Source organism: Hemiscyllium ocellatum, chromosome 5 (assembly GCF_020745735.1).
Source record: "Hemiscyllium ocellatum isolate sHemOce1 chromosome 5, sHemOce1.pat.X.cur, whole genome shotgun sequence".
In the NCBI taxonomy this organism is placed as follows: domain Eukaryota; kingdom Metazoa; phylum Chordata; class Chondrichthyes; order Orectolobiformes; family Hemiscylliidae; genus Hemiscyllium; species Hemiscyllium ocellatum.
The window spans coordinates 139,643,917-139,664,209 of record NC_083405.1 but is presented as its reverse complement, the minus strand read 5'-3'; the positions used below and the strand labels follow the sequence as shown (position 1 = coordinate 139,664,209).

General features: G+C 44.3%; 1 protein-coding gene across 6 annotated transcripts in view; it reads right to left on the bottom strand.

Moving 5' to 3' along the window:
• The window catches only part of LOC132815900 (protein rapunzel-like), a 74,569-nt gene that overhangs the window by 31,658 nt on the left and 22,618 nt on the right, over window positions 1-20,293 (bottom strand). For 2 of the 6 annotated variants that reach the window (XM_060825264.1, XM_060825267.1), the window contains exon 1: window positions 7,516-7,691. The exons of 2 other annotated variants lie outside the window; for them this stretch is intronic. The gene's annotated coding sequence lies outside the window, so the exon portion shown is untranslated. Of the gene's footprint in view, window positions 1-5,201; window positions 5,302-7,515; window positions 7,692-20,293 lie in introns of those variants that run through there. 2 more of the 6 variants (XM_060825263.1, XM_060825265.1) reach the window with 2 other exon arrangements.

Genomic DNA, 20,293 nt, shown 5'->3' with positions numbered 1-20,293 from the left:
TCCACAACTCCACCAACCTTAGTGTCATCTGCAAATTTACTAACCTATCCTTTTCTGCCCTCATCCAGGTCACTTATAAAAATGACAAACAGTAGTTGACCCAAAACAGATCCTTGCGGTACACCATTAGTAACTGAACTCCAGGATGAATATTTCCCATCAACCACCATCCTTCGTCTTCTTTCAGCTCACCAATTTCTGATCTAAACTGCTAAATCACCCTCAATCCCATGTCTCCATATTTTGTGCAATAGCCTACCGTGGGGAACCTTATCAAACACCTTACTGAAATCCATATACACCATATCAACTGCTTTACCCTCATCTGGTCACCTTCTCAAAGAGCTCTATAAGGTTTATGAGGCACGACCTATCCTTCACCAAACCGTGTTGACTATCCTTAATCAACTTATTCCTTTCTAAATGATTGTAAATCCTGCCTCTTATAACCCTTTCCAACACTTTACCAACAACCAAAGTAAGCCTCACAGGTCTGTAATTTCCAGGGTTGTCTCTACACCCTTTGTTGAATAAGGAATCAACATTTGCCACACTCCAGTCTTCTGGCACTATTCCTATCGGCAATGACAACATAAAGATCAAAGCCAAAGACTGGCAATCTCCTCCCTGGCTTCCCAGAGAATCCTAGGATAAATCCTATCCAACCCATGGGACGTATCTATTTTTACAGGTGGATAAATCTCCAGGACCTAATCTAGTGTATCCCAGGATTTTGTGGGAGTTTGGGAACGAAATTGCAGAAATATTTGTGTCATCTATAACTATAGGTAAGGTGCCAGAAGACTGGAGAGGGGCTAATGTGACTTTGTTTATGAAGGGATGTAAGGAAAAGCCTGAGAATGGTAGACCTGTGAGTCTGATTTTGGTGGTGGATGAATTGTTGGAAGTGATTCTAAAAGATAGGATTCATATGCATTTGGAGAGGCAAGGAATGATTCAGGATAGACAGTTTGGTTTTGTGCGAGAGAAATCATGTCTTACAAACTTGATTGAGATTTTTGAAGAAGTAACCAAGATGATTGACAAGGGCAAAGTGGTAGACATTGTTTATTTGGAGTTGAAAAGTGTGGCACTGGAAAAGCATGACAAGGGCTTATGCCCAAAACGTTGACTCTCCTGCTCGTCGGATGCTGCCTGACCTGCTGTGCCACACTTTTCGATGAACTCTCCAGCATCTGCACTCCTCACTTTCTCATTGTTTATTTGCACATTAGTTAAGCCTTTCACAAGGTTCCACATGGTAGACTAATTAGCAAAGTTTGATCACGTGGGATAAAGGGTGAGCTCGCCAATTGGGTACAAAATTGGCTTAATGATAGGCGACAGAGTGATATTGGAGGGTTGTTATTTGAGCTAGATACCTGTTACCACAGGGATTGGGTGCTGGCAGCCCTTTTGTTTGTCATTTGTATAAATGATTTAGATGAGAATATAGAAAGCATGGTTAGTAAGTTTGCAGATCGCACCAAGATTGGTGGTGTAGTGGACAGTGAGGAAAGTTATCCAAAATTACAAAGAAATCTTGATCAATGAGGTCAGTGGGTTGGAGAGTGGCAGATGGAGTTTAATTTGGATAAGTGTGAGATATTGGATTTTGGAAAAAAAAAGACAAGATTTATCCAAGTAATGGTAGGGTTTAGGGTGTAGGTTTGCTCGCTGAGCTGTCGGTTTGATATCCAGACGTTTCATTACCTGGCTAGGTAACATCATCAGTGGCAACCTCCAAGTGAAGCGAAGCTGTTGTCTCCTGATTTCTATTTATAAGTTTGTCCTGGATGGGGTTCCTGGGGTTTGTGGTGATGTCATTTCCTGTTCATTTTCTGAGGGGTTGATAGATGGTATCTAGATCTTTGTGTTTGTTTATGGCGTTGTGGTTGGAGTGCCAGGCCTCTATGAATTCTCTGGCATGTCTTTGCTTAGCCTATCCCAGGATAGATGTGTTGTCCCAGTCGAAATGGTGGGTTTTTTTCATCCGTGTGTAGGGCTATGGGGGAGAGAGGGTCGTGTCTTTTTGTGGCTAGCTGGTGTTCATGTATCCTGGTGGCTAACTTTCTTCCTGTTTGTCCTATATAGTGTTTGTGGCAGTCCTTGCATGGAATTTTGTAGATGACGTTGGTTTTGTCCATGGGTTGTACTGGGTCTTTTAAGTTTGTTAGTTTTTGTTTGAGAGTGTTGGGTTTGTGTGCTACTAGGATTCCAAGGGGTCTTAGTAGTCTGGCTGTCATTTCTGAAATTTCTTTGATGTATGGTAAGGTGGTTCGGGTTTCTGGCTGTGTTTTGTCTGCTTGTCGTGGTTTGTTCTTGAGGAATCTGCGGACTGTATTTTTTGAGTATCCGTTCTTCTTGAATATGTTGTATAGGTGGTTCTCCTCTGTTTTCCGGAGTTCGCCTGTGCTGCAGTGTGTGGTGGCTCGTTGGAATAGTGTTCTGATACAGCTTCGTTTGTGTGTGTGTGGATGGTTTCTGGTGTAGTTAAGAATTTGATCAGCGCTTGTCAGTTTTCTGTATATGCAGATTTGTAGTTCTCCGTTGCCCTTTCTTTTGATTGTGACGTCCAGGAATGCGAGCTTGTTGTCGGTTTCTTCCTCCTTGGTGAACTTTATGCCTGTGAGGATGTTGTTGATGATGTTAAATGTCTCTTCTGTCTTGTTTCGTTTTGTGATGACAAAGGTGTCATCTACATAGCGGACCCAGATGTTTGGTTTGATGGTTGGTAGGGCTGTTTGTTCTAGCCTTTGCATTACCGCTTCTGCGATGAATCCTGATAGCGGAGATCCCATGGGTGTGCTGTTGATTTGTTTGTAGATTATGTTTTTGAACAAACACATAGATCTAGATACCATCTATCAGCCCCTCATTTGGGGTGGCACAGTGGCACAGTGGTTAGCACTGCTGTCTCACAGCGCCAGAGACCCGGGTTCAATTCCCGCCTCTCTGTGTGGAGTTTGCACATTCTCCCTGTGCCTGCGTGGGTTTCCTCCGGATGCTCCGGTTCCCTCCCACAGTCCAAAAATGTGCAAATAAGGTGAATTGGCCATACTAAATTGCCCTAAATATAGGGGAATGGGTCTGGGTGGGTTGTGCTTCGGCGGGTCGGTGTGGACTTATATTGTATTACACAATGTAAGTAATCTAATCTAATCTAAAAGGAACAGGAAATGATATCACCACAAACCCCAGGAACCCCATCCAGTAAAAAGATATATATAGAAAGCAGGATACAACAGCTTAGCTTCACTTGGAGGTTGATGTTACCTAGCCAGGTAATGAAACGTCTGGATATCAAACCTACACCCTAAACCTCAACCTGTATAAAAGTAGGGTCTTGGGCAGTGTTATAGAATAAAGACTCCTAAATAATTCTTTGCAGTTTGTATCACATATAGGTAAGAGATGGAGGATAAGGTGGTTAAGAAGGCGTTTGGCGTGTTTGCCTCCATTGCTTAGACCATTGAGTATGGGAGTTGGGACATTGTGTTGAAGTTGTACAGGACATTGGTGAGGCCTCTTCTGGAGTACTGTGTCCAGTTCTGTTTGCCCTATTATAGGAAGGATATTATTAAGTTGGAGAGGGTTCTGAAGAGATTTACCAGGATGTTGCTGGGAAAGGAAGGTTTGAGATACATGGAGAGGCTAAAAAGGCTGGGACTTCTTTCCCTGAAGTAAAAGAGTTTGCGAGGTCACTTTGTAGAAGTTGATAAAATACTGAGGGGTATAGATAAGTTGAATGGCAGGTGGTTTTTCTGTAGGGTTGGAATTTCAAGACTCAAGGGGCATGGTTTTAAGATGAGAGGAGAAAGATATAACAAAGATATGAGGGTAATTTTTTTACATGGAGTAGTTAGTGTGTGGAATCAACTTTCTGAGGAAGCGATGGATGTGGGTACACTTAGAATGTTTAAAAGACACCTGGATAAGTGCATGAATAGGAAATGTTTGGAGGGATATTGGTCAGGAGCAGGCAGGTGAGACTAGTTTAGGATTTGGTCGGTCATCAGCAATCTGTCCTGAACCACCACTGTCAAGATGGCACAACAATCTTCCTTAGGAAGCTGAGGAAATTCCGAATCTCCAAAAAGACTCTCACCAACTTCTACAGAAAGCACAACAGAAAGCATTACAGCTTGGTACAGCAACTGCTCTGCCCAGGACCATAAGAAACTAGAGAAGGTGGTGTGCACAGCCCAGACCATCACAGAAGCCAATCTTCCATCCATGGACTCCATTTACACAGCTCCCTGCCGCGGAAAGGCTGCCAATACCATCAAAGACCCATCACACCCCGGGAATGATCTCCTACACCCTCTTCCATCAGGTAGAAGATACAGAAACCTGAACATGTGCATCAATAGGTTCAAGAACAGTCTTTTTCCCATTATTACAAGACTTCTGAGGGGACTTCTCAGATTTCAAATCTAATGTTGATCTTGTTTTTGTGCACCTTCTTTGTAGCTGTAACTTTGCATTCCTCACTCTGTTCAATCACCCTGTGACTTTTGCATAGTATAGTCTGCCTATACCAAGCAAAACAAAACTTCTCACTGTCCCAAGGTATATGTGACAATAATAAATCAAATCAAATCGAAGTTTTTTACTCAGGGGGTGAAAGGTGTCTGAAACATACTGCCAGGGGAGGTGGGAGAAGCAGATATGATAGTAACAGTGAAGAGGCATTTAGACAGAGACACATGCAGGCAGAGAATAGATGGATATAGATCATGTGCAACCAGCTGGGATTAGATTAGAATAGCCTTATGGGCATAGTGGGGCAGAAGGCCCAGTTCTTGGAGTATGGTAGAGGACCAATTCCAGGTGAAAGGTGGCTCTCCCAAATGTCCTCAATAAGCAGCAGGTCATGAAGCGTTATTGACAATGCCTTCAACATTCTTCTTCAGTAATGTATCATTCTAAGACAGAGAAAACCAAGAGTAAAGGCTGGGAGGCAAAATAAATGCATCTTTAAATAATTGATTTGAAGAGAACGGCAATAGCCTAATGCTATTCTCACTGGATTGTGAATCCAGATGAAGTCCCAGGGACACGAGTCCTGCCATGGAAGATGGAAAAATTTGATTTCAATAAAAAACAAATCAGGGATTAAGTGTCTAATGATCATGAATCCATTGTCAGAAGAACCCATCTGGTTCAGCAATGTCCTTTAGGAAAGGAAACTGGCCTACCTGTGAGTCCAGACCCACAGCAATGTGGTTGACTCCTCGTTGCCCTCTGGGCAGTAAGGGATGGGCAGTAAATGCTGGTCTAGCCAGGGACACCCACATCCTGAGAATGAAGAAAGAGAAAAACACTTTATTTGTGACAGGCCCTCACTGGTGGTAGAAACTGAGCATGGAGCCACTGTGTTTCAGACAGGTCCTGGGAGGTTGGATCTGAGTGCAACACGATTCATTCCTGAACGTGTGCAGAGGGGGCTGCCTGACAGAGAGGAGGGGGGTTGTGCAGATGGGAGAGGCACAGAGTGGGGAGGGTCAGGGGTACAGAGGAAAAGGGAAGGGGGAAGAGGTCACAACAGGGCTGGTGAGGGGGACACAGAGCAAGGCAGTCTCCAGACAAAATCACTCCTTTCAAAGTGAGGAATATCCCGGCCAGATGACAAATTTCAGATCACTGGGTGATTAAGAGAAACACACACACATTCTTTCAGTTGTTCTGTAAATGGTGGCTATGTAATTGCAGTAATGATGTGGTCACATGGAGGTGGCTTTCCCCAGTCTGATGGTGACAGGACAGAGGACTGAGAATCAAACCATAATCAAACATCGCCAGGTGCTGACCATTTCAAAACAAAGTACAACACTGAGCCTCATGAGGACAGAACAGGTCAGGCAAAGGCTCAACAGCTTCAGTCTTTGTAATATTTAATGTTTGTGCTCCCCCAGTCCGGGATGTCAGAGAAGCAGTTTGATCATTTCACAGCGGTGCAGGGTTGGAGAGGGCTGGTGGAGAGGTAGAGCTGGATGTCATCAGTGTAGAGTGACAAATAGCAGCCATACTTTGGGATGGCGATGTCAAGGAGCAGCCTGGAGATGAGGAATGAGGGCGGGACGAATAGGCGGGGGCTGTTTTCCCTGGTGCACAGAGGCTAAGGAGTAACCTTATAGAGGTTTATAAAATCATGAGGGGCATGGACAGGGTAAGTAGACAAGGTATTTTTCCCAGGGTGGGGGAGACCAGAACTAGAGGGCATAGGTTTACGGTGAGAGGGGAAAGATTTAAAATGGACCTCAGGGGCAACTTTTCACACAGAGGGTGGTATGTGAATGGAATGAGCTGCCAGAGGATTTGGTGGAGGCTGGTACAATAACAACATTTAAAAGGTATTTGGATGGATATATGGATAGGATGGGTTTGGAGGGATATGGGCTGAGTGCTGACAAATGGGACTAGATTAGTTTAGGATATTTGGACAGCATGGATGAGTTGGACTGAAGGGTCTGTTTCTGTGCTGTACATCTCCAATATTCTATGAGGGACATGGGTAGATCAAGAGGGAACATCAGAGAGGAGGGTCCGGGAGCTTGAAACTTTCCAGACCCATTGTCTGTCTCCAGAATCATAGACTCATAGAATCCCTACAGTGTGGAAAGAGGCCATTCAGCCCATTGAGTCTGCCCTGAGCTTCTGAAGGGCATCCCAACCAGAGACCTTATCAGTTCAATAGCAATTCTTCAAGGCTTGCAAAGAATTTCCAGTATGCTTGAAGTCAATGAAGTTTCAAAATCAAGGAACATGTTTGAGTAAAGAAACAATCAACAATCCTATTTCAGATACAGCAGCTAATGGCAAAGCTATAAGTACATTGATTAAACTGGAAAGAGAAAGAATAGACAGATGAATAAAGCACCAGTGCTGAGGGACAGGTTACAGCGTGTGGCCCAAATAAGGGTTCGCTATATAAATGCACAGAGTGTAAGGAATAAAATAAATGAGCTGCAGGCACAAATTCAAATTGGAGATTACGAGATAGTAGCGATTACTGAGCCGTGGCTGCAGGATGGTTAGGATTGGGAACTAGATACACCAAGTTACAAGGTTTTCAGATTTACTTGCATACGTACTGATAATGAGACGTAGTTGAGCACGGGATGTGATTGAACTTGAACTGAATAGAATTAGGTTCATTGTCACATGTATTCACATGAGTACAGTGAAAAATTTACAAGTCTACACTTACAGTGACATTTTAGATACAAAGATACCTAGGCGCAGATTCTTCAGGACAAATGCATCAGGAAAAAGATTCAAAAATAAAGAAATAAAATGTCTAGCATTACAGACCTTCAAAGGTACTAAATCATACCAATAAGTCAGAACAATAAAGAGATGAAATGTTCAGATTATTATCATTGAAACAGATGATGTATATTGTTTTTTTTCCTCTATTTCCTAAGTAACCTCAGTTCTTAAATTACTCCGTTCTTACACTGGATTAAAATCTGCTTCGGCAGCACTAGATGGTAAAGACGATTGTATTACCCTGGTGAAAGCTGGCTGAGCTAAGGTCAATGTTGATGTTCTCTCTCCTGACGTTCCTGCTTCATGTACTGATGTTGCCTCTGGAGTGTCAGCTCCTCTGGTTCAAGTCTCCCTTTTAAATACTGTTCAAAAATTCCCAAATGCATGGGCTCACTGTCATTTACTATGTCAGCAAGATAACTGACATGTCAATTCCTGCAATGTAGTTAGAGCAGTTTGATACCGCAATGTAATTTACATACTTTAGTTCCTCCGTGTAAATTTGTTTCTGTTCGAGGAAAAGGTGCTATGTAAGGCAGAATCAGATATTGTAGTTTTCCAATTGACTCAGCCAATCTGAGGAGCAGGGCTGATTCAAAAACAGTTCATCTGAAACTCTGAGCTATTGTTTCATCTGAAACCTTGCAACATTGTCTTGTCAGCATCCATTCATTCTAGTCAATCACGTAAATAGCTTGCATACCTATCTTGCCTGATACAATCTCAGAAGTCACAAGACACCAGGTTGTAGTCCAACACGTTTATTTGAAATCACAGGCTTCATCAGGAGAAGTGCAGGGAGGCACATCAGCACAGAATGTATAGGCATAGAGACCACAAAGTCATACAAATGGTGTGAGGAGTGTCGATAGGCTGTGTAATAAGTCTCTGCAGGTGATCAAGAGTGTCAGACGGTGTGAGTAAAGTGCCAACATGCCAAGGATCTCACCAAAGTAAGAAGTAATCCAAAACTGTACAAACTAATGAAGGTGGAGAGATCATAGCAAGTTATCACGTGATGGTGTCAAATCAGGGCAGTAAGGAAGACTTTACAAATACAGGACAGTATGATGGGGTTACAAACAACATAACATGAACCCACGATCTCGGTTAAGGCTATCTTCATGGGTATGGACCTTGGCTATCAGTTTCTGCTCGGGGATTCTGTGTAGTTGTGTATCTCGAAGGCTGCCTTGGAGGATGTTTACCCAAAGATTAAAGGCTGAATTTCCTGAACCACTGAAATGTTCCCTGACTGGGAGGGAATATTCCTGTATGGCAGTTGTTGCATGGTGTCCATTCATCCTTTGTCATAGTATCTGCTTGGTCTCGCCAATATACCATGCCTCGGGGCATCCTTGAATGCAGTGTATGAGAAAGACAATATTGGCCGAGTCACATGAGTACCTGCCAGGTACGTGGTCAGGGGTGTTCCCATGTGTGATGGCAGTATCCGTGTCAATGATCTGACATGTCTTGCAGAGGTTGCCGTGGTAGGATTGCTTGGTATTGCAGTCAATGTTCTCTGGAACACTGCCTAGTTTGCTGTGAACGATGGTCCCTCCCAGTTGTGGGTCTCCTCTGGGTGCTCCAGTTTCCTCCCACAGTTCAAAGGTGTGCAGGTTAGGTGGAATGGTCGTGGGAAATACAGGGTTACAGGGATAGGGTGGAATGGTATGGACTTGGATGGGCCTAACAACCTACTTCCACACTGTGGGGATTCTATGGAAATTGTGCATTCTTGTGGAATGGATCATGGAGTCATAACAGTGTGGAGCTGAAAATGTGTTGCTGGTTAAAGCACAGCAGGTTAGGCAGCATCCAAGGAACAGGAAATTCGACGTTTCGGGCCAGAGCCCTTCATCAGGAATACAGGCAGAGTGCCTGAAGGGTGGAGAGGTAAGTGGATGGAGAGGTAAGTGAGTGGAGGGTGGGGGTGGGGAGAAAGTAGCATAGAGTAGCTTCAGGGCAGAGGAAATGACCTGCGAGTTGCAGTAGGAGAGGCTCTCCCTGAGATTCTTGTAGAGAGAGGAGGAAAATTACTTCAAGGCAGGCATCCTTGCAAGAGGATTCGCAGTATTCAGCCCATCAAGTCCACATCATCCCTCCAAAGAGTAACCCACCCAGACACATTCCCCTACCCTATTGTCCTGGACTTTTCCACGAACACTATGGGCAATTTAGCACAGCCAGTTCACCTAACCTGCACATCTCTAGATTGTGGGAGGAAACCCACACAGACACGGAGAGAATGTGTCAACTCCACACAGACAGTCGCCCGAGGCTGGGATCGAACCCAAGTCCCTGGTGCTGTGAGGCAGCAGTGCTAACCACTGAGCCACCGTGCCATTGATGAGTGCATGTCAGATGTCAACATCCAGATCTAAGGCAAAAGTGGTCCCACCATCCAAACAGAGTTAAAGATGTTGGAATATAATTTGAAGACCAAGTCATTATCTAAAGCAATATTTGTCTCTCAACTGGCCATACCAAAAACAGAATCTTATAATATTAAAGTCCATTTAACCCAATCACTTTCCCCCCATGATTCCATGCCCTTTCCTTTCCCCATAAAATTTCAAGTTGCTGTTTTTCCAAATATTCATCCACCTCTTAAAAATAAAACTGGCGTGCATTCTTCTGCAACGGTTTAACAACACTCCACCTAAACCTAATTCCGCTAACCTCACATTGACCGTGTATATTGAAGTAATAATCTTGTCTAAGAATTGACCCTCCCCCAGTTCTTTGTTCCAAAATCCTTCATTTTTCATACAAATTGTGATAGTTTGGAAGAAGGATTGGTGATAACAGTCTTTCCTTTGTGAAAATACCTTATCAAATTATCTCAATGTCAGGAATACCAATAGGTGGGCAGTGAAGGAGATTATCTAAGATTATATAGAGAAATTGATCGATTTGGTCATTGGGGTGAGGAGTGGAAGAGAGAGTTTAATTTGGACAAATGTGAGATATTGTATTTGGTAAAGCAAACCAAGACAGGACTTATACAATTAAAAGGAGAAAGTGAGGTCTGCAGATGCTGAGTTCGAGTTGGATTCGGCTGAGACAAGGTGGGGGGAGGGGAAATGAGGAAACTGGAGAAATCTCGAACTCAGCACCGCCCTCCTAACCTGTAATCTTCTTCCTGACCTCTCCGCCCCCACCCCACTCCGGCCTATCACCCTCACCTTGACCTCCTTCCACCTATCACATCTCCATCATCCCTCCCCCAAGTCCCTCCTCCCTACCTTTTATCTTAGCCTGCTGGACACACTTTCCTCATTCCTGATGGAAGGGCTTATGCCCGAAACGTTGAATTTCCTGTTCCTTGGATGCTGCTTGACCTGCTGCGCTTTTCCAGCAACACATTTTCAGCTTATACAATTAAAAACAGAGTCTTGGACGGAGATGAAGGAGGATGTGTAGGCACAGGTTTTATACATCTTGTGTTGGCAGGGGAAGGTGCCAGGAGTGGAGGCTCATCTCCAGCCCACCTCCTCCTCTTCCCACACCTCTGCCCTTGAACCCCACTCCTCCAATCGCAACAAGATTGCCCCCAGGCCTCACCTTCCACCCCACTAACCTCTGTGTACATCGCATCATCCTTCACCACTTCCTGCCATCTATAGTCAGACCCTACTAGTAGGGATATATTTCCCTCTCCATCCCTATCTGGGCTCCACAAAGACTATTCCCAGCATGCAGGTACAGCAGGTAGTGAAGAAAGCTAATAGCATGCTGGCCTTCATAACAAGAGGATTTGAGTATAGGAGCAAAGAGATTTTTCTGCAGCTGTACAGGGCCCTGGTGAGACCACATCTGGAGTACTGTGTGCAGTTTTGGTCTCCAAATTTGAGGAAAGACATTCTAGCTATTGAGGGAGTGCTGCGTAGGTTCACGAGGTCAATTCCCGAAATTGAGGGACTACCTTATGTTGAAAGATTGGAGCAACTGGGCTTGTTTACACTTGAGTCGAGATTAGAGTGGTGCTGGAAAAGCACAGCAGGTCAGGCAGCATCCGAGGAGCAGGAAAATGCCTGAAATATCGATTTTCCTGCTCCTCGGATGCTGCCTGACCTGCTGTGCTTTTCCAGCACCACTCTAATCTAGACTCTGATTTGCAGCACCCACTTCTGCCTTTTATACATGAGTTTAGAAGGATGAGAGGTGATCCAATTAGGACATATAAGTTTATTAAAGGATTGGACACTCGGGTGGCAGGAAGCATGTTTCCGCTGATGGGTGAGTTCCGAACCAGAGGACACAGTTTAAAAATGATGGGTAGGCCATTTCGAACAGAGTTGAGGAGAAACATCTTCGCCCAGAGAGTGGTGGGTGTATGGAATGCTCTGCCCCAGAAGGCTGTGGAGGCCAAGTCTCTGGATACTTTTAAGAAAGAGCAGGATAGAGCTCTTAAAGATAGTGGGATCAAGGGTTATTGGGATAAGGCAGGAACAGGATACTGATTGTGGATGATCAGCCATGATCATAATGAATGGTGATGCTGGCTCGAAGGGCAGAATGGCCTACTCCTGCACCTATTGTCTATTGTCACTGCAAGAAGTACAAAACCTGCACCCACACCTCCCCACTCACCTCCTTCCAAGGCCCCAAAGGGTCCTTCCACATCTGACGGAAATTTACCTGTACTTCCACCCACATCATCTACTGTGTCCGTTGCTCTCGATATGATCTCCTCTACATTGGGGAGACAGGACGTCAACTTGTGGAATGTTTCAGAGAACATCTCTGGAACACCCGCACGAACCAATCCCACAGCACCATGGCCAAACACTTCAACTCCCCCTCTCACTCTGCCAAGGACGTGTAGGTGCTGGGCTTCCTCCATCGCCAAACCCTTACCACCTGACACCTGGAGGAAGAATGCCTCATCGTCTGCCTTGGGACCCTGCAACCACACAGGATCAATGTGAAATTCAACAGCTTCCTCATTTCCCCTCACCCCACCTTATCCCAGAATCAACTCTCCAACTTGGCACCGCCCTCTTGACCTGTCCATCTTCCTTCCCACCTATCTGGTCCACCTTCCACTCTGATCTATCACCATCACCCCCCACCTTCGTCTACTCATCACATTCCTCGCTACTGCTCCCCAGCCCCACCCTCTCCTATTTATCTCTCAGCCCCCTTGCCAACCCCCACCACCCCCCCATTCCTGATGAACAGCTTATGCTAAAAACGTCAACTCTCCTGCTCCTCGGATGCTGCCTGACCAGCTGTGCTTGTCCAGCACCACACATTTTGACTCTGATCTCCAGCATCTGCAGTCCTCACTTTCTCCCAGGTGTGGGAAAGTCTACAGTCAGCCCCTGAGAAAGACCTATCACCAGATAATGCTTGTGGGGGTCACCGTGCTCCCGTTCTACATGTCTAAGACTTCGAAAGGCTACAACAAGAGTATAGCTGCAGCCGTACCCCAACTGAAAAGGTGACACAGTTTGGTTCCATCTCACACCCATGTACGTTTTTTGATGAGAGTTACAGACAGTCTGTCATACACGGACTGGACGCTGAGGAGTGAACCAAATTACTCACCATGTACCTCAGTCCAACGGGCCATTCAGCTCTCCCCGAGAGCCAACACCTCAGGAGGGGGACCCTTGACAAGATGAAGGCAGTGGTCCGCACCACCTTAGGGCAGGATATGCCTGCCCCCAAAGAGGCGCTACGTGGGCTGGGGCTGTTTTCCCTGGAATGTCGGAGGCTGAGGGGTGACCTTATAGAGGTTTATAAAATAATGAAGGGCATGGATAGGGTAAATAGACAAAGTCTTTTCCTTGGGGTGGGGGAGTCCAGAACTAGAGGGCATAGGTTTAGGGTGAGAGCGGAAAGATATAAAACAGACCTAAGGGGCAACCTTTTCACACATGTATGGAATGAGCTGCCAGAGTAAGTGTGGAGGCTGGTACAATTAAACTTAGAGTAAAGTTATCGGTACCTTAGGGTATTGTGTTTAAAGAATAGAAAAAAAAAGCCATCTTTTCATTATGATGGCTCATCTTTTTGAAAAGGGGGGAGTGTTATGAAGATGTGGGTGTACTGTACCTTTAAGAGAGTTAAAAGCTAGCAGAACTACCTGACACAGCACCAAGTGTTCTGAGCAAGATATAATGTAACCTTTTGGTCCACAGCTAGTGTAGCTGGTTGCCTGGAGACAAAAACAAATTTGAATTAGGCCAAGGAGTTTAAATTATACCCCTCTCCGCAAAAACAAACTCCAATCAAGTTTGAATTGAGTATTTATATATATTTATCAAAGATAAAATAAATACAAATCTCATCTGAACTTTATCAGTTAAATCCGCGATAATGCATCTGCCATTGCATTCTTACTACCCGCAACATGTACAATTTTTAAATTAAACGTCTCCATAGGACTCCAATGAAATAGTCAGATATATATTTATCTTTAAAGCGTTCTAAGAATGTAAATGGATTGTGGTCAGTGTAAACAACCGTCTCTGACACGTTGTTCTGACATACACATTAATATCTTGTAAGGCCAGTACCAAACTCAATAATTCCTTTTCGATTGTGGAGTATTTCTTTTGGTAGATATTGATCTTCTTCAAAAAGTAACCAACTAACTGATCAATCCCATCCTCATCTTCCTGTAGCAGTACAGCTCCAACTCCTATGTCACTAGCCTCGATGGTAACTTTAAAAGGTTTTGAAAAGTTTGGTGTAGCTAAAACTGGTTTAATGGTTAATATGGCTTTCAAAACAGTTGAATGCCTCTTAGCATTGCTCTGTCCACCAAAACTTTGTATTCTTCTTCAGCAAATCGGTTAACAGTGCCACTACACTGCTAAAGTTCGGAACAAACTTCTGATAGGATCCACTGAGTCCCAACCATCGAAGCACCTCTTTCTTCGAGGTTGGTCGTGGAAATTCCTCGATGGGCTTTGTCTTTGTGTTCCATGGGGTCAACCTTCCATGTCCGATGTACCTCTGCTTTTGTAAATTCCATTTTATTTAAGTTTATCACCAATTTTGCTTCTCGTAGTCATTTAAAGAGCTTTGCCAACTGTACTAGTGTCATCTTTCCAGAACTTACTAAAGATTCCTACCTCATCCAAACAGACTGCACAGTTTGCTAACCCAGCCACAATTCTTTATGAGACTTTGGAATGTGCTGGGTGCATTCTTCATTCCAAAAGGCATCATTTTAAACTGATATAGACCATTTGAGGTTACAAACAAAGAAATTTCTTTCGCCGACTCTGATAAAGGAATCTGCCAGTAACCATGCATTAAGTCCAACTTGGTAATGTAACTGGTTTGTCTGCCTTTCTTGATACAGTCCTCCAATTGAGGAAATGGATATGATTCCGATTTTGTAATGGCATTGACCTTCCAATAATCCACACAGAATCATTGGGTCCCGTCAGGTTTGGGAACTAAGACGATCAGCAACTCCACTCGCTCTGGCTTGGTTCGATGATGTCCTTGTCAAGCATGGCCTCCTCCTCCATCTGGACCTGTCTGGCTTTGAAAGGGTTAAGCCAATAGGAATGTTGTTTTATCGGAGCAGTATTCCCTACACCTACTTCATGTACAAAGCATTAGTCCTTCCCATCTGATTCTTACAAATGCCCTTATTCTGCAACAACAAACCTTTCAATTGTGTTCTATGCTCCTGAGACAGATAGCTTACTAACCTATCCCACTTCTCAAGGACTTGTTCATTTTTAACTCTATTTTGAGGCACATCATAATCCACATCATCTGGATTTGATCCCTCACTCTGCGGGGCAGTAACTAACACCTGTTTCTCCAATTCTTTTTCTCTAGTGTAATACATGTTCAACATGTTCACATGACATACTCGATACCTTTTTTTTGCTATCTGGCATCTTTAGTAAATAGTTCACCTGACTCAACTTTTTCTCAATTTGATAGGAATCACTGAAACTGGCTTTGAAGTGATGTCCTGTCACTGATAACAGTACTAACATGTTATCCTCTTGGGAAAACATCTGAATCTCAGAGCTCTTATCTGCCATCTGCTTCATTCTATGCTGTGCCCTTTTTAGGTGCTGTTTAGTTAACTCACATACTTGATTTAGTCTCTCCCCCACCTCCAGTACATAATCTGAGTGTGAGATCTCTGACCTTAGTCCTGTCAATTTTACTTTAATTAATTTCAAAGGCCCTCTCACTACATGACCGAATATTAACTCAAAGGGAGTGAACTGAGTAGATTTGTTTGGAGCATCTCTAATAAAAAGTGAGGTCTGCAGATACTGGAGATCAGAGCTGAAAATGTGTTGCTGGTTAAAGCACAGCAGGTCAGGCAGCATCCAAGGAACAGGAAATTCAACGTTTCGGGCATAAGCCCTTCATTCCTGATGGATTTAAAGTGCTATATACCTGAACTATCCATTCCCTCCTGAAACAGCCTAGCAGTAAACTTTGACCCTTGGTTTGACTGAATCTCTCTGGGTTGCCCTTAACATATGAAGAAAAGCTACTAACTCCTTATTACACCAATCATGCCAGAAGAGAGCAGACGATGAGGAGACAGGTGCAAGAGACCCTGGGAGAAGTACCTGTCAGGAACAAGTTGAAGCTTTTGGAAACATAGATACTGATGACACTGCCAGTTCGCAAGGTGGCCAGGTCTGTCAATCAAAGGTTGGCGCAGAGGCAGATCGGAAGAGTCGGACATCGCACAGAGCCGTGGTAATAGGGGACTCCATCGTGAGAGGAACTGACCGGGGTTTTTGTGGCAGCAGACGGGATTTAAGGATGGTGTGTTGCCTTCCTGGTGCCAGGGTGAAAGACATCACAGACAGAGTGCAGGAAATCCTCAAGGACGAAGGTGAAGAGCCAGAGGTGGTGGTACATGTCGGCACAAATGATGTCGGGAAGAAGAGGAGGAACATACTACAGCGGGACTTCGGAGAACTAGGAAGAAGGCTGAAAAGCAGGACGTCCAAGGTGGTTATCTCTGGTTTGCTTCCAGTTCCTCAGGCTGGTGAGGCCAGAAACAGGGAGATAATGGACTTGAACGTGTGGTTGGGGAACTGGTGCAGGAAGCAAGGATTTAAGTTCTTGAATCACTGGGGTATATTTTGCATAAATTCTACAAGAGAGACGGTTTGCATCTTAATAGGTTAGGGACCAGCATTCTGGCAGGCAGGTTTGCTACTGCTACATTTAAACTAAGTAGCGGGGGGGGGACAAACTGGATGTATATAAAGGAAATTGAAGGGAAAGTTAGAACAAGGGAAGTCAAGAAAGACAACTGTATCAATGAGGTAGAAAATTCGGAAAGGGATCAGGCTGTAAGGTTGAGTGAAATAGGGGTTGATGGGAAGGGTGAGAGCAGTAACAAATTAAAAATACTATATATAAATGCACGAAGCATTAGACATAAGATGGATGAGCTTGAGGGTCTTTTGGAAATTGGTAGATACGATATTGTGGGGATAACTGAGACGTGGCTTCAAGTGGACAGGGCCTGGGAAATGAATATTCAAGGCTACACGTGCTATTGTAAGGACAGACTGACGGGCAGAGGGGGTGGGGTGGCCATGTTGGTAAGGGATAATATTCAGTCCCCACGCGCAGGGGACCGAGAGTCAGGGGATGTAGAGTCAGTGTGGATAGAGCTGCGAAATACTAAGGGTAAAAAGACCCTCTTGGGAGTCATCTACAGGCCCCCAAACAGTAATCTGGATGTCGGATGTAAGATGAATCAGGAGCTGAAATTGGCCTGTCGCAAAGGTGTTACTACAGTTGTTATGGGGGATTTCAACATGCAGGTAGACTGGGAGAATCGGGATGGTATTGGACCCCAAGAAAGAGACTTTATGGAGTGCCTCCGAGATGGATTCTTAGAGCAGTTGGTGCTGGAGCCGACCAGGGAGAAGGCAATTCTGGATCTAGTATTGTGTAATGAACCAGAATTGGTTAGAGACCTCGAAGTGAAGGAGCCATTGGGAAGTAATGACCATAATACAATCAGCTTCAATCTGCAATTTCAGAGGGAGAGGCTACAGTCGGAAGTGACAGTACTTCTGTTGAATAAAGGGAACTTATGGAGCTATGAGGGAGGAGCTGGTCAAAGTTCAATGGTGCAATACCTTAGCAGGGATGACTGTGGAGGAACAATGGCGGATATTTCTGTGTATAATGCAAGATCAGTTCATTCATAAAAGGAAGAAAGATCCCAGGAGGAGGCATGGGTGGCTGTGGCTGACGAGAGAAGTTAAGAAAGATATAAAGTTAAAAGAGAAAAAGTATAACATAGCAAAGATGAGTGGGAAAACAGAGGATTGGGAAGCTTTTAAAGAACAACAGAGGATTAGTAAGAAGGAAATACGCAGAGAAAAAATGAGGTACGAAGGTAAACTGGCCAAAAATATAAAGGAGGATAGTAAAAGCGTTTTTAAGTATGTGCAAGGCAAAAAAATGGTTAGGACTAAAATTGGGCCCTTGAAGACAGAAACAGAACAAAGAACTGGCAGAAAGATTAAATGGGTATTTCAGATCTGTGTTCACTGGGGAAGACACAAGCAATCTCCTAGGGGTAATAGTGGCTGAAGGACCTGAACTTAAGGGAATCTATATTTGCCAGGATTTGGTGTTGGAGAGACTGTTAGGTCTGAATTATGATAAGTCCCTGGGGCCTGATGGTCTACATCCCAGGGTACTGAAGGAGGTGGCTCGAGAAATCGTGAATGCGTTGGTGATTATTTTCCAGAGTTCGATAGATTAGGGATCGGTTCCTGAGGATTGAGGTAATTTATACCACTTTTTAAGAAAGGTGGGAGAGAGAAAGCAGGAAATTATAGACCAGTTAGTCTGACCTCAGTGGTGGGAAAGATGCTGGAGTCTATTATAAAGGATGAAATTACGACACATCTGGATAGTAGTAACAGGATAGGTCAGAGTCAGCATGGATTTATGAAGGGGAAATCATGCTTGACTAATCTTCTTGAATTTGTTGAGGATGTAACCCTGAAGATGGACAAGGGAGATCCAGTAGATGTAGTGTACCTGGACTTTCAGAAAGCTTTTGATAAAGTCCCACATAGGAGGTTAGTGAGTAAAATTAGGGCACATGGTATTGGGGGCAAAGTACTAGATTGGATTGAAAATTGGTTGGCTGATAGGAAACAAAGAGTAGTGATAAACGGCTCTATTTCGGAATGGCAGGCAGTGACCAGTGGGTACCGCAGGGATCCGTGCTGGGACCGCAGCTTTTTACAATATATGTTAATGATATAGAAGATGATATCAGCAATAACATTAGCAAATTTGCTGATGATACAAAGCTGGGTGGCAGGGTGAAATGTGATGAGGATGTTAGGAGATTACAGAGTGACCTGGACAAGTTAGGTGAGTGGGCAGTTGCATGGCAGATGCAGTTTAATGTGGATAAATGTATGGTTATCCACTTTGGTGGCAAGAACAGGAAGGCAGATTACTACCGAAATGGAATTAATTTAGATAAAGGGGCAGTACAGAGAGATCTGGGTGTTCTTGTACACCAGTCAATGAAGGCAAGCATGCAGGTACAGCAGGTAGTGAAGAAGGCTAATAGCATGCTGGCCTTCATAACAAGAGGAATTGAGTATAGAAGCAAAGAGGTGCTTCTGCAGCTGTACAGGGCCCTGGTGAGACCACACCTGGAGTACAGTGTGCAGTTCTGGTCTCCAAATTTGAGGAAAGACATTCTGGCTATTGAGGGAGTGCAGCGTGGGTTCACAAGGTCAATTCCTGGAATGAAGGGATTGCCTTACACTGAAAGACTGGAGCGACTGGGCTTGTATACCCTTGAGTTTAGAAGACTGAGAGGGGATCTGATTGAGACATATAAGACTATGGAAGGATTGGACACTCTGGCAGCAGCAAACATGTATCCGTTGATGGGTGAGTGCCGAACGAGAGGACACAGCTTAAAAATACGGGGTAGACCATTTAGGACAGAGATGAGGAGAAACTTCTTCACCCAGAGAGTGGTGGGTGTGTGGAATGCTCTGCCCCAGAGGGAAGTGGAGGCCCAGTCTCTGGATTCATTTAAGTAAGAGTTGGATAGAGCTCTCAAGGATAGTGGAATCAAGGGTTATGGAGATAAGGCAGGATGAGATACTGATTAGGAATGATCAGCCATAATCATATTGAATAGTGGTGCAGGCTCAAAGGGCTGAATGGCCTACTCCTGCACCTATTGTCTATTGTCTTTTTGCCTTGATACTCTGTAATGGAATTGCCTCTGGAAATCTGGTAGACCCATCCATTATGGTTAACAAATATTGGTTTCCAAGTTTAGTTCTCAAGAGGGGACCTACACAAGGTTGTTCAAATGCAGGAATTGGCAGCAAAGGTGCTGGTTTTATTACCGCCTGTGACTTACCTACCATTTGGCACATATGACACGTATGGCAAAAGTTAACCACATCCTTGTGCATTCCAGGCCAATAAAAATTTTCATGTACCTTAGCTGGAGAGTTGCCTACCCCAAGGTGACCTCCTACAGGTAGTTCATGTGCTACCCGTAACACCTGTCTGTCTGTAACTGGCAACACAATCTGGTGCACTTCTGAACTAACCACCTTAGAATTCTATCTTTCAGATAATAAGCCTCTGGAATATTCTCTGCCTCCTTTTCAGAGTATGCATCAACGTAAATAGCTTTTATCGTCTTGTCTTGTTGTTGCAAGTCTCTTAGCCTTCCAGGACTAAACACTTTTATCTGATACATATGTGTCATGAACGCAAAGGAACTGGTGGTCTGAAGTGCATCTACTTTAATGCAAGGAGTAGAGTGGGTAAGGCAGATGAACTTAGGTCTTGGATTGGGGCCTGGGAGTATGACATTATTGCAGTCACAGAGACTTGGTTGAAGGAGGGCATGATTGGCAACTAAATGTTCCAGGATATAGAAGCTTCTGACAGGACAGGGAGGTAAGTAAAAGGGGGGGGAGGAGTTGCGTTGCTGGTCAGGGATGACGTCATGGCTTTGCTGAAGGAGGACACTATG